The sequence below is a fragment of the Zea mays genome, chromosome 5, assembly GCF_902167145.1.
Source record: "Zea mays cultivar B73 chromosome 5, Zm-B73-REFERENCE-NAM-5.0, whole genome shotgun sequence".
Lineage (NCBI taxonomy): Eukaryota > Viridiplantae > Streptophyta > Magnoliopsida > Poales > Poaceae > Zea > Zea mays.
Window position 1 is genome coordinate 67,832,506 of NC_050100.1, and position 12,825 is coordinate 67,845,330.

The 12,825-nt window shown below is 41.9% G+C and overlaps 1 long non-coding RNA gene across 1 annotated transcript; it reads left to right on the plus strand.

Moving 5' to 3' along the window:
- Positions 1–2,432: 2,432 nt before the first annotated feature.
- LOC103626495 (uncharacterized) lies at positions 2,433–10,834 on the plus strand. The gene is made up of 2 exons (XR_552974.2): positions 2,433–2,544; positions 10,650–10,834. It is a non-coding gene; the product is annotated as an uncharacterized lncRNA (long non-coding RNA).
- Positions 10,835–12,825: the final 1,991 nt, after the last annotated feature.

The following is a 12,825-nucleotide window of genomic DNA, read 5'->3' on the forward strand; positions in this document are numbered from 1 at the left end:
TGTCCCTAGGTAGCTCTTGGACATGCTTTGATGATGACGAAGCCTTCATAGCTTCAGAGATCGACATGGTCTCTTGATGTGCCTCTGAAGAGGTAGGCATGATCAGATTTGCGGTGGAACAAATTCTAGCCATTTAGGGAAATTGTCTACGAAGATGATTTCATCGAAGCAGGCTTCCGAAGCAACAATGGATGGGAAGCTTTAGAGGCATAGGAATTTTTGTCAGCAGGTGGTTGAGGGCAGCAAATGGGTTCCGCCCTCACCTGCTTGACTATTTTTATACTGACAAATGGGCATGAAGCGGCGTGGGTTGCGAAAAAGAGTTCCTGCGCACCACCTTCAACTTTTCCATGTTTGCTTTACTTCTAGTTCAACCCCTTTTACTGAATCATTCTACATTCTCCCTAATGAGCTTCGGGAAGGTGTTTTTTGGACCTTCAGCACAAGGCCTCCTAATTTTCTTTTTTGCGATCTAAGCTCGTTATGAAGAAACGAACTCATTTTGCAAGGGGCTAGTGTTGGGGGCCTACTCTTCCAAAGGTCCTCATTATACCTTCACTCCAGTACAAACAATTTTCAGGTACATAGCTAACGACGGACGAAGCTGGCCTTCGGCCAGGGTATTGCCAAGAAAAAGCTGAAGAATTGTAAAGAGAAGTTTCAACTAAAGCATGCGAACGTCGAAGGTGTGAATCGAACCCACCAGCTTCGATACGGATGAGACTTCGGACATGAAGATGCCAAGGATATGAAGTTCAAGACTTATGGAGCAAGAAAGAAAGGGAAAAGTCGTCAATATCGCTGCGTCATTTTGTAATACATGTGTGTATACTTCATGGGCATGTTTGTAATTTTTCACGAAGTTGTTCACCTTCCCTATAAATAGGTGAACAGTACCCTACAAAAAATAACCTTTCGAGGGTCATAGCTTCATGTTGCTTAGCCTTCAAAGACCTTCATGCCACCTTGTGTTAAGGAGCCAAAGGTATGTTTGTAAACTTGTTTGATACAAAGGAAGATGGAATAAAAATGCTAAGGCGGATGAGATGAGTTTCACACTCCATTGTACATTGTCATCTCATTTCTTATTGTTTCATTCGCATCTCCTTTTAAAGACCTTCGTCCTTAGTACTAACACTTCATAGAAGTGTTAAATCAAGGACGAAGGTTCATATATTTAACTTGAGTGCCTTTAGGGGATTGAAATCAAGTGACCAACATCGAGGATACATGTTATAGAAGTTTGAGCTGAAGCTGTCAAAGATCAAGGTGAACCGGCTGAAATCATTTTGTAGTTGCTGCTTCCTTTGAGAGAGCACCCATATTTTCTTGGAAGCTCTATTGCATATTGTTCATCCTAGTCATGATGGGGTCATAAACACACTCCTAGAGGTGACCACAAAGCTCAGAGAACTTTGTGTTCACGCCATCAAAGCGATCATCAATAGTCTAAGAGAGCTCCCTGAACTGCACATTCACATGAGTCTACAGAGAATCAAACCTCTCATCTATGTGAGTCATCATCCCCTCATACTTGCCATCCATGTGGGTCTGGAGCACATCCTGCATCTACTGGAAATATGGACCAAAATAACCAGGAGCAGGCTGCCAATGCTTACCAACTGTTGAGGAGGTGTAACACCCAAATTTTTACTTTAGAATTTATAACATTAATAATTAAAAATGTCCCAAAATGAATATAATGTCTAAATAAAAGACTAAAATAAAATATACTTAGAAATTAAATTAGACATGGATTGAATTATAAAGAAGAACTATGAATTAAACTCTTCTTTTGGATAAAATAATTAAGATATGCTCTAGATAGGTTGATCCTTTAGTATAAAACTACGTAATAATAGTTGTGTCCTTAAAACATATGATTTAGATATATAATAACAAAGAAGATTTCTCATGGGTGTTAAAACAATTAGGATATTCCTTTCATTAACTATGAAGTTTAAAATATTAATGAATAGATAAAATACAGTAAAAATAAATGAAATGTTTCTGCAAAAACAATTTGAAACCCTGGTATGATGCATTTTCGAAATTTGAGGTAAACTTGAACCAAATTCGAATTTGAAATAGAAAAAGAAGGTAATAGAAAAAAAAGAAAAGGAAAGCACTAGTATTGGGCCACTAGGACCGAATTCGGCCCACTCCCTGTTTCCCAGGCGCGCCTCTGGTCCAACTCACCTCGGGCGCTGGCGCCAACATGGGGGCTCTGCTTGTTAGTCAAAATATGCACGTGGGCTGCTTCGTCTTTGTCACTGACGCGTGGGACCCACCGACAGGTCCTCCTCCCAGCTCTGACCGGGTCAGACTCTAACCAATCGAGCGCCATGGCGAGTTTGGCGTGGGGCTCTCCCAGACTCTTCGCCAACCACCCCCTCCAATACATATAAAAGTCACCGTGAACCCGTGCCAAGCCGTCGTGACCGTGCTGAAGGGAAGCGTGAGGGAGAGGAGAAGGAGTGCGGCCGCCGTGGGGGAAAATCCGCGCGGTGAAGTGGATTTGGGGCCTAGGCTACTCGTTTGCTGGTAAGAACCTTCTCAACCACTTCACGAACCGCTCTGTGGTGTGTAATGACTTTTAGCGCCCGATTTGGTTCACGGGAACTCGAGGTTTGGGTGCTTTGGCAATGTCGCCACCGTGTGGTCAAGCCGCTGTCAGTGCTTGTTGCATACACTGCTGGTCAGGCTTCGGTGACCCATCCATGATGATGCCCTGAGTACTGGGATGGTGGTCAGTGGAGATCGTGGGCTCGAGATCGGCTGGATCGACGGTGATTTCTCGCCAGAGTTGATGCGCCTCCGCGGGACCTCGGAGTGCCGTGGGCAGGGCTATTGACCGCATTGACTCAGGCGAGTCCCTATCCGTCGTGTGTGCCTCGCCCTCTGCTTCGTGTAGCTTTATCTATCGTAGGTTGGGAGCCTTGGTCCATCAGGCAGGGCATCGCCGGTGCAGGCTCCGCCGCTCGGCATTGAGGCGTCGCCGCTAGGGATGGCAATCGGGTGGGTAGTAGGCGGATATATAGTCCGCGAATCCATACCCTCGAGACAAAACTTAACCCATACCAGTACCCATAAAAGTTTATGGGTATGGATATCTACTCGTACCCATTAGGTATCCGCTATCCGGCGGATACCCGTTACCCGCCCGCCCACTACAATTTTAGCATTCAACCTCAAACAACAATTTTATCATATTTCAAAAACAATTCTCATTCCATCATCATCAAATGATAATTTCAGCACCAGTCAACATGTCATAGATAAATATTGAAAATTAGAATTTAGGATAATATATTAAATCCGGATGTCCCAGATGTCAGATATCCATTGGGTAACAGGTATGGATAGTAGATATACATACCCACAAAAAATTTATCCGCGGATACCAAATTCCACCATACCCATATTCATTGGATAATTATCTGCGGTTATTTACCCATACTCGTACTCATTGCCATCCCTAGTCGCCGCCTTGGTTGTCGCGAGGAAGGAGAATGGGGCGGTCCATTGGATCTGTGTGGACGACTACAATTAGGCTCAGCGTACCCCTTCGGCCCATAAAATATCGGTCATCTGATCGTGTCTGGACGATTAAGATTAAAAGTTCGCTTAAAATTCAATTTGCACCACAGATCTTTGGATCAATGGTTGCTAATGCATAACCTGTTGGGATAACTGGAGATCTAATCTGAACCGTGTATCGATGATCCAACGGCTAGGATTGGTCAATACCTCTTCGGCCGTGAATCTTCATAAAGAGCCCCTACTCTTTTTCGTATTTAACCCGTCATCCTAGTGATAGTGTGGGGAATTTAGAATAGGTCCATGGAATTCACAATCTAGCCCTTAGGGTCTCATGAATTTATGAATCAATTTAGTAAATGATTTCTAGTATAAAAATAATTCTAGAATCTTGTTTAATTCATAATTAATTCATTCTAGCTCCTTTTTATCCATTCCATATGCATTAATCTCATATTAATATTGTTTATCATCTAGTAACCTTGTATTACCATGAGACCTATGGTTGGTATCTTGTACCTCATTTGTTTTATAGTAGACGCTTAAACCTTCGGAAAATCATAACTTTATAACAATAACTCCGATTTTGTAAGGCCAAAATTGGTATAAGAAAAAAAGAATAAAGAAATAAGAATATATACTAGTTTTGTGAGAATTTTTGAAGACCCTTGAAAATCTATTAGAAATCTCCCTCCTCATGTTTAAACAATAATATTAAGTTAAATTAAGTGACCAATAAATAGGTAATGAGAAGTAGACATCTTGCCAATGACTTTGTAGTAATGCATATTATTGACAACATAAATTATACCTCTAATTTTAAATGAAGACATTAAATTAGAAAATTAGAAAATGGATTCAAATGCAACCATTTATTTCTTCCATAAAGGAAATTTTAATGAAGTCATTTAAGTCCTTGCATAAATAATAAGGAAAATAATATTATAAAAGTAGAATCTATATTCACAGTAAGTTCTATTTGAGTTGAGGAATTTAAAATTTAAAACCAGGAATTTAAATTTGGGTTCAATACTTTAGATTAGAAATAGAAAAGTAAATAAAAAGAAAAATGTACCACCTGCGCATTGGGCCCATATCTACGTTTTTCGACCCAGTCCCCTATCCCTTCACCGCGTGGCCCATTTACCTAACGCCCCCGCGTGGCCTAAACCTTCCTTTCACTGACCAGGCGGTCCCACTTCCCAGCGAGCCGCTGTCACGCACTGCGCGTCTCAGTTCGGCTGCTGCTGACTAAAGGGCCCGGGTGGCGGTGCCTTAAACCGTGCGAGCACGATACCGGGGTGCGTGGGGCCCACACATCGGGCTCCCCCTTCCTCGCGGAGGGCGGTTGCAACAGAACCGCGCATGGCGGGATCCAGCTCGGACCCCACCTCGTCCGGGGATAAGACCCCTCCCTCTGGGTACCTGCGCCCTCTACTACTGCCCTCATCACCACAATATTTCCATTGTCGTCGTGCCATCGCCGTGAGCCGAGAGGGGAAAATCACGCCGCCGCCGTGGGATTCCCATCACCGCCTCCGCTTGGGTGCCAATCACTCACCCGCAAGCTTCACAGTGTCGGGGGGAAGGTTTCCAAAGACCCGCCACCAAGGATTGGTCACTGGGGCCCCGGGAAATCGTCATCGGTGTTGCGTCCGACCGCATGTCCGCTCCTTATCGTGACCAGGGCTCAACGTCGAATATTAGTAGGTAATTTTCGTCTTCCCTAATTCTAAAGCGCCACAATCCTCTAGGACTCAAATGTGATACAATTACTAGTCCCAGGAGGCTAGTAAACACATTTATACATCATATAGTTCTAGATCTGCTTAAACAAGACAAACCTATAAAGGTGGCGATCAACTTTAAGAGTTGGTCTACAACTCGAGACATATCATCAGAGTGGGGCTGAAGCAGCCCGATATACGCAGCGAAGCAAATCAGCGGTCCAACAGCCACAGGCAAGGTTGGGAATAGGCGTAACTCTTACCCGATCAGCGATCTCCTTCTCTAAAAAACAACAAATAAGCAAGGGTGAGTACTTACGTACTCAGCAGCCCACCTTCACCCACAGAATGGGGAAATCAGATATAATGCATGGAGTATGTGGAGCTCAGGATACTTTGCAGAAATAGCAATATTTGATGCAGGGTTATTTTGCAAAACATTTTGTATTTTTCAAAGCGCATCCTCTCTCAAAGGAGCAGGAAGTTTTTCAACATAGAACAAAATCCCCTGGATTAAACCATCCAGGTATCTGGTTTTCATTTTCAAAAACAGCTACTGGACTTCCTGTCCACCATAGCTCACGGCTCAACCGCCGGACCTTTTAAAACCACTTTTCAAAAAGCATTTTTGGAAAACAAAACACTAATTGTCATACCACACCAGACTCGTCCATTCCAGTGGACACGGACTATTCGAATAGGTTTGAACTCTGCGCAGAGGTGTACACTTTACCCACTAGTCCGGTTTCTGTAATCTCACCGTCGTAAGATCTGAATGTCGAATCTCTCTCTTTCCTTGCACGTCCTTACCTTAACGATTATACCGGAAGGAGTCAGGCCACCACCATTCCCAGACCGGACAAAACATTCCCCCTCCTTATCCTCCCGGTGCTCCCCAGCCATCATAACCCTGGGGTTTGGACCATACAAGTTCAGATTGAGTGAATGCCCATACAGTCTCGAGTGGTTGTACTTGTCATGAGTACAGGTAGTGAAGGATGACAAACCGGTCCTTATATGAGGGGACAATCCTTCTGCTCACACCTAACCCGGCTGAGCCAACACCTGAGGCCCTCCCCTAAACCAGGGAGTCCCTGATCATCCCGCTTAAAAGGTGATAAGGGTGACAACCCTTCATCATACCCATTTTGGAAAACATTTTCTTTTGAAAACTCACACATTTTCTCAAATTATTTGTAACAAATATGTCAAGGAGTATAAAGATTGATTGCGGCAAGCGGCTGGGTGGCCATAATAACTTGTCTCAAAATCATATCATGCATAAAATAACAGGCTGAGGGTTGTGGTTGAAAAATCATAGGTAATTTATGCATCAAAGGGATCCAGTGAGCTTGTCGTGCTTATCTGGCGAAGGGGGGGAGAGCTCGCGGAACTAGCTTTTGGCTCCACTGCCTGGTGTAGACTTGCAGATCTAGCCTCCACGAGACGGCACGAACGCCTCGATAACTATGCAACATGAATAAGCAAACATACAAACCAGCAAGTATATCAACAAATATTTAGTATAGTGGTTAGAATAGCGATATATGGATGGGTAGAGTCTTGAGTAGAATATGTGTCATGTGGTGTTGAGATACTACTAGTGGTGGAGCGGAGGTGCTTACCAGGAGGGTGGACTGGAGGCGAAGCGACACTATGTGTGTAGCCGGCAGAGCGGAGTAACTCAGTGGGTGGGGTGTTTGCCTTGGCTGAGGGTGTTGAGTGTGTGTGGGAAGGGAGATGGTAGCTGGGTGTATTTATAGCTGGGTGTATGCGGTGTAGCACAGTGAAGTTCACTGTTGGTGAGAATAGTGACGAATGAATCGTCTGACTTAGTATGAATAGGAGAGTTATAGGCAGAATATGGGACAAGAGTATATTGGGAGTTTTCTGGAATATGAACCATGCTTAAGGGATGGCATGGTTGGATAGGGAATAGTTTGATAAGAATTTAGAAACAAGAATTATTGGAATCTGAGTTTGGAAGCCTGGTTCGAAGGAATCTCAAAGTTAAGCGTGCTCAACTTGGAGAAACCTGTGATGGGTGACCAGATAGGAAGTTCCCACTGGAAGGAAAATCACAGTCACCGGAGTTCGTATGACTGGAATATTGGTCTGGCCGGTCTTAGGTGGACTGGACAGCATGATGGATGAGTAGTTGAAATTTGGGGTGATCGGATGATCGATGAATAGTAATGATGAATAGTACCAATGAATAGTGACGACGAAAAAGTAATTATATGTATCATAGATATCATCGACGAATAGTAACGATGATGAATAGTAACGGTAAATAGTAACAATGATAAATAGTGTCTTTGAATAGTAACGTGATGAATAGTAACGGTGAATAGTAACGCTGATGAATAGTAACGTTGAATAGTAATGGTGAATTGTCGTATGAACGAACGATGAAAGATGAATAGTGACTATGAACGAACGATGAACGATCAAATGATCGAACGAACGAACGATCGGAATTTCGGCAGCATAACGGCTGAACAAAGATTATTTGGACGAACGAACGGACGAACGATCGAACGATCGGACGAATGGACGAACGAACCATGAACGATCGGACGAACGATCGAACGATCGGACGAACGAACAAACAAACTAAGAACAGGTGGACGAACGATCGAAGAACGACCGAACGATCCTTGTGCTAGTGTGTGCTTGTGTGGGAAGTGGAGTGGGCGTGTGGGGGGAGGGAGAGAGTTGCCATGAAATGGCTTGGGGTGGCTTGAGAGGAGGCCCTTGCCCCTCTATTTATAGGCTCGGTGGGGGTTTAGGATTAGTGGGAGATTAGCATGTATTTGTCTTGTATAAGTGTAATTAGCTTGTAGAGCTCACTGTATGACACCGAAGGCGTACGTATACGTATGAGCATGAGAAAAATTATGGAGAAATTATTTGTAGGGACTTTAAAAATGATTCTGAAGGTATTTCTCAAGAGAAAAATATTTGGAGATATATCGGTGGAATATTTGGGCAATATTTCTGGGAAGAACTTGAAGGGGATCACTGGGAAATATTTGTAAGATATTTTGAGGAGGATTTTAGGGAGATATAGACCACTATATTTTATTTGTTGATATCAACTCACAACAAACATTTTAAAACAAAATTTAAAATTCATTTTGAATTTAGAGCAAGTTTGAGAAAATTTCAAGATTTGAATTTTTGGGATGCTACAAATTCATTAGACCGTAATCATCGTGTAGGTCTTGCCGGGATGAAATTTGGGGTCAGTGTCGTTGGGCAATTGCTCGTCGGAGGAGGAAGTACGCTACCATCCACCGCGGCCACGGCAGCTTGGGTGTCGGGTGGAGACGATGATTGGATAGCCATCAGATTAGGAGTTAACGGTCAGGATCTGGTCAACGTACCGGTTCGCTGGGGGGGAATCTGAAACGTTGGCGCGGTATCGGACGGTGGTGGATTGATCGGGGTGAGATCGCCCCTCATCCGTGGATGTTAGATCTGGCGGTCGAAAAGAGTTATACGTTATTTGCTGCGCAGACCTAATCCGAGCCGATGGGCAGAGATCGGACGGCCTGGATTCACCGATACCCCTTCGTTTCGCTTATTTGCTAAAGACCCTGACAAACACTTGAATCAACCCGCCGTCCTTGACTGGGGCGCTCTGTGTCTTGGGAATTTTTACACCAGAACCCTGCACTCTATATATATTATGCGCCGAGTCCAGGAGATAGAAAATCCATGGAAAATGAGATAGAAATTCATTTTTTAAATAAAAATAATTGCTAGAATTTGTTAAATCCATAGAAAATTCATATGATATCCAATTTAATCTGTCCAGTTCCTATAATTTTATAATATTATTGTTTATCAAATAATGCCACTGATTTGACATGAAAGCCACTTTAAAATTATTTCCTAATTAATCTTATATCAAATACATAAAACCTTAGGAAATTCATAACTTCCCCATTTTAACTCTGATTTGATCCATTCAAGTTGCGTTAGTCTCGTACAAATATTTACTATGCAATAACAACATTTATTATACCATGTCTCATTATTTTATGATTAGATCTTTATTTAACTTATGTTGGTTAGTCTTGTTAATCTGCTTATCATTATGATCTACTAAAATATGATCTATGGACAATTTATAGTTTAGATTAAAGTTGAAGTAATTACTAATTTAGGTTATCTTTTCTCTGGAATTATAAAATAAACATAGAACTTAATTTTAATCATGTAATCACATCATAACTTGATGACCTTAACTCCGATCTTATTAGTTCTCGAACCCACGATCTCGAAGCAACGCGTAGATTATTATTATGCAGTTTGATCTTATGTTTGGTGTGATGTTAATTTTATCGATACCATGTTTGTTTGTATTGCTACGACTAGCGCAAGGTCATGAGTTATCTGAGGATCATCCTAGTACCTGGAATCTCAAGTGCTAGGCAAGTTGTGCCCTTGACCACTTTTACCCAATAATGTTCTTTAATATCACTTATTCATGCATAGGTTTAATTTTGATGGGACCCAATAGGTCACCCTAGTATGTTTATCCTTTTCCCCTTGTTTACCCCTAAATCATCTAGGTAGTTATGCTATTGCTTTACATGGTTTTGGGTTAATATTTCATTATATCCATGTTCCAATTATTTTGTTATGTTATTTATGTTCATGTCAAGATCATTATTTTTAATTGGAACATGGAGCTTAACTTGAGAAACACGTGCCACCACAAGGGTGGAATGGGACGCCCTTGGCTGACTAATTAGGAAAGCTAGTGGAAGACTACCTTACCCGAAAGGGGCAAGGGTAGTAGGGGAGTTGCATGCAGGGAGGTTCTCGGGTTGATTTTGCTGCGATGACGGTCAGACGAGGGATTCTTGCAAGTGCTCTTCCCATAAACTGTAGCGGGTTTTCGGAAGCTAGTGAATCCCTAGCCATTCACCTCGGTAGTGTCTAAGGGTCTAGCTAACCATGGCGACATGGGATACACAACTTGTGGGTACAGTGTACAACCTCTGTAGAGTGTAAAACTGGTATACTAGCCGAGCTCACGGTCATGAGCAGCTCAGGACTCTCGCATGATTAATTTATGGAACTTAAATTCAATTTGTCATTTGTATTGCATGGGATTATTTATTAATTTTGTTCTATTATTATTTAATATGGTTTGGTATTTAATTACATTTAGTAACTGCTAATAAAACTTTGTCCAACTTATTAAAAGCAATGCTCAGCTTTAACTCCTATTGTTGATCGGCTTTACACATCACATGAACTCTCACCTTTGGTGAGTTCATGCCATATTATTCCCCATAACTTATTGAGCGATGAACATGTGTGAGCTCACCCTTGCTGTCTCACACCCCCACATGAGAAGAACAGGTGGTTCAAGAGGAGCCACGCAACGAGGAGTTCGATTCGATCTAGGTGGCGTCTCCCAGTTGACTGTGGCACCAAGGATGGACTTTAGTTCGATCTATATTTATCTTTTATTTTGTAAAGACTTCCGCTATGTAATAAGTACTCTGATTATATTGTGACATTTATCTCTATACACTCTGTTATTATATGTGTTGTCTTCTTTGGTGCATATATGAGATGCACCCGGCTTTGTCCCTTAAACCCGGGTGTGACAAAAGTGGTATCAGAGGAATGTTGACTGTAGGACGAAACCTAGATAGAACTAGACAACCATTGTCTACTTACCTTTGCTACTCTGATTCTTTTCTAAACTTTTCTTAATCATTTCTCCTCTATTTCCACTTTACTCTGATTATTCTTACCTCTTCTTTCTAAAGACAAATGTGGATTTTAAACTTTGAAATCCTGTGCCTAAAGTGATCTTTAGGAATAGGATACCTACTCTTAGGAACAAAACCAAAACTATTTTTATAGGTATCTATACGCTTGAGTGTTTGTTCTTATGATACTTGTTTGATTTGGATCTTTGATTGAGTGTGATGAGTTGTGGAGTAATGTCCACAATTACATCTGCATATACATATAGACATAAATAGAATCCATAAGTAAACTAAACAACCTAGATTATCCTCCATTAAAGAGGGATCTATTTAAAATAGATACTGTTGGGGACTTGTTCTCAAATACTATGAATTAAGAACAAGGCAACACAAGATGTTAAACGTTAATGCCCTTCGTCTTTCGAAGCATTATTTCTTTTAAGATATAATGATCTTCAGACGAAGGTCACGAAGGACATACCTTCATCATTGTAGTATATGTTAATAAAAGAAGAAGCATATGAAATATAAGAGACAACATAAACAATCATATAACATTGTTAATTCATTTTTAGTATATTATCATGGAAAGACAAAAACAATATTGAATTACAAAAAGTACCTTCGGCTTGACAGAAGACAAAAAGTACAAGTGTGACGCAAAAGCAAGTACAAGTCAGCGTGAACAGTATGGGGGTACTGTTCATCTATTTATAGGCACAGGACGCAGCCTGTGAGAAATTACAATCATGTCCTTTATATTTATTATTGACTTATAGATAATCCACCGAGGTCTGAATAGCCTTTTCCCTTTTAAGTCGGTTCCCTCTTCTGCCGATATGTCGAAGCTCCCTTGCACGTAACTTCGGCGCTGCGTCAACCTTCGTGTTGTTCGTGCTTTTCACACTGTGTGGTTCTGATCCAAGTCTGAAGGCACCTGTTCATATATTACACTCGGGAAACATTGTTAAATCATGTTTTTGAGGACCTTCGGAAGACAAAGGCCCCAACAGTATCCCCTCGCAATATTAATTTGTTAGATTGACGAATTCAAATTGCGACATGGACGAAGGCCCTAAGCTGAAGGTCCGAAAAAACACCTTCCCTTTGCTATAATAGCAACATTCAATGACAGACGGGGCCCTCCAACTTGTAGCGCACTGGGCGTATAAATAGGAACTCACACCGACTGCACTTGATACACCGCTTGTGCCATTTGCCTTATTTTCTCAATTTTATAACTTGTGCTTACTAGCGCTTGGTAGCTCTCAGGCTTTTGAGCCTCGGTTTGAAGGACATGTTCCCGTCATTTCCGAAGAGAAGATGTCTCAAGACAAGAAGACAGTTGCCGAGACGAAGCTAACCGAAGAGGAGAAGCTCCTTGAGGAGAAGACTGCTGGATTTGTTGAGTCAATAGCAAAAACAAATACAGAGAAGATTACTAAAGAGATACTGGAAGGCTTGTCTGAAGATACTGATGATAACGACAGCTATGATGTGGAGAGTGGAGGCGAAGACTCTGAAGATCGGCCCTGGCGACCAAGTCATGCAGTCTTCGGGAAATCAACTATCAAACAGAGTCATCTTGATAATATGAGAGGAAGGTATTTTCGAGATATATCTATTGTGAGGGCTGACGTGGACAGGGTCGTTCCTGCTCCCGAAGAAAACGAAGTTGTGATCTTCCGAAGCTTCTTCAAAGCTGGACTTCGGTTCCCGTTGAGCAGATTTGTAGTTGAAGTTTTAAAGACATACCAGATTTTCCTTCACCAGATCACTCCCAAAGCAATTATTAGAATGGGGATCTTTGTCTGGGC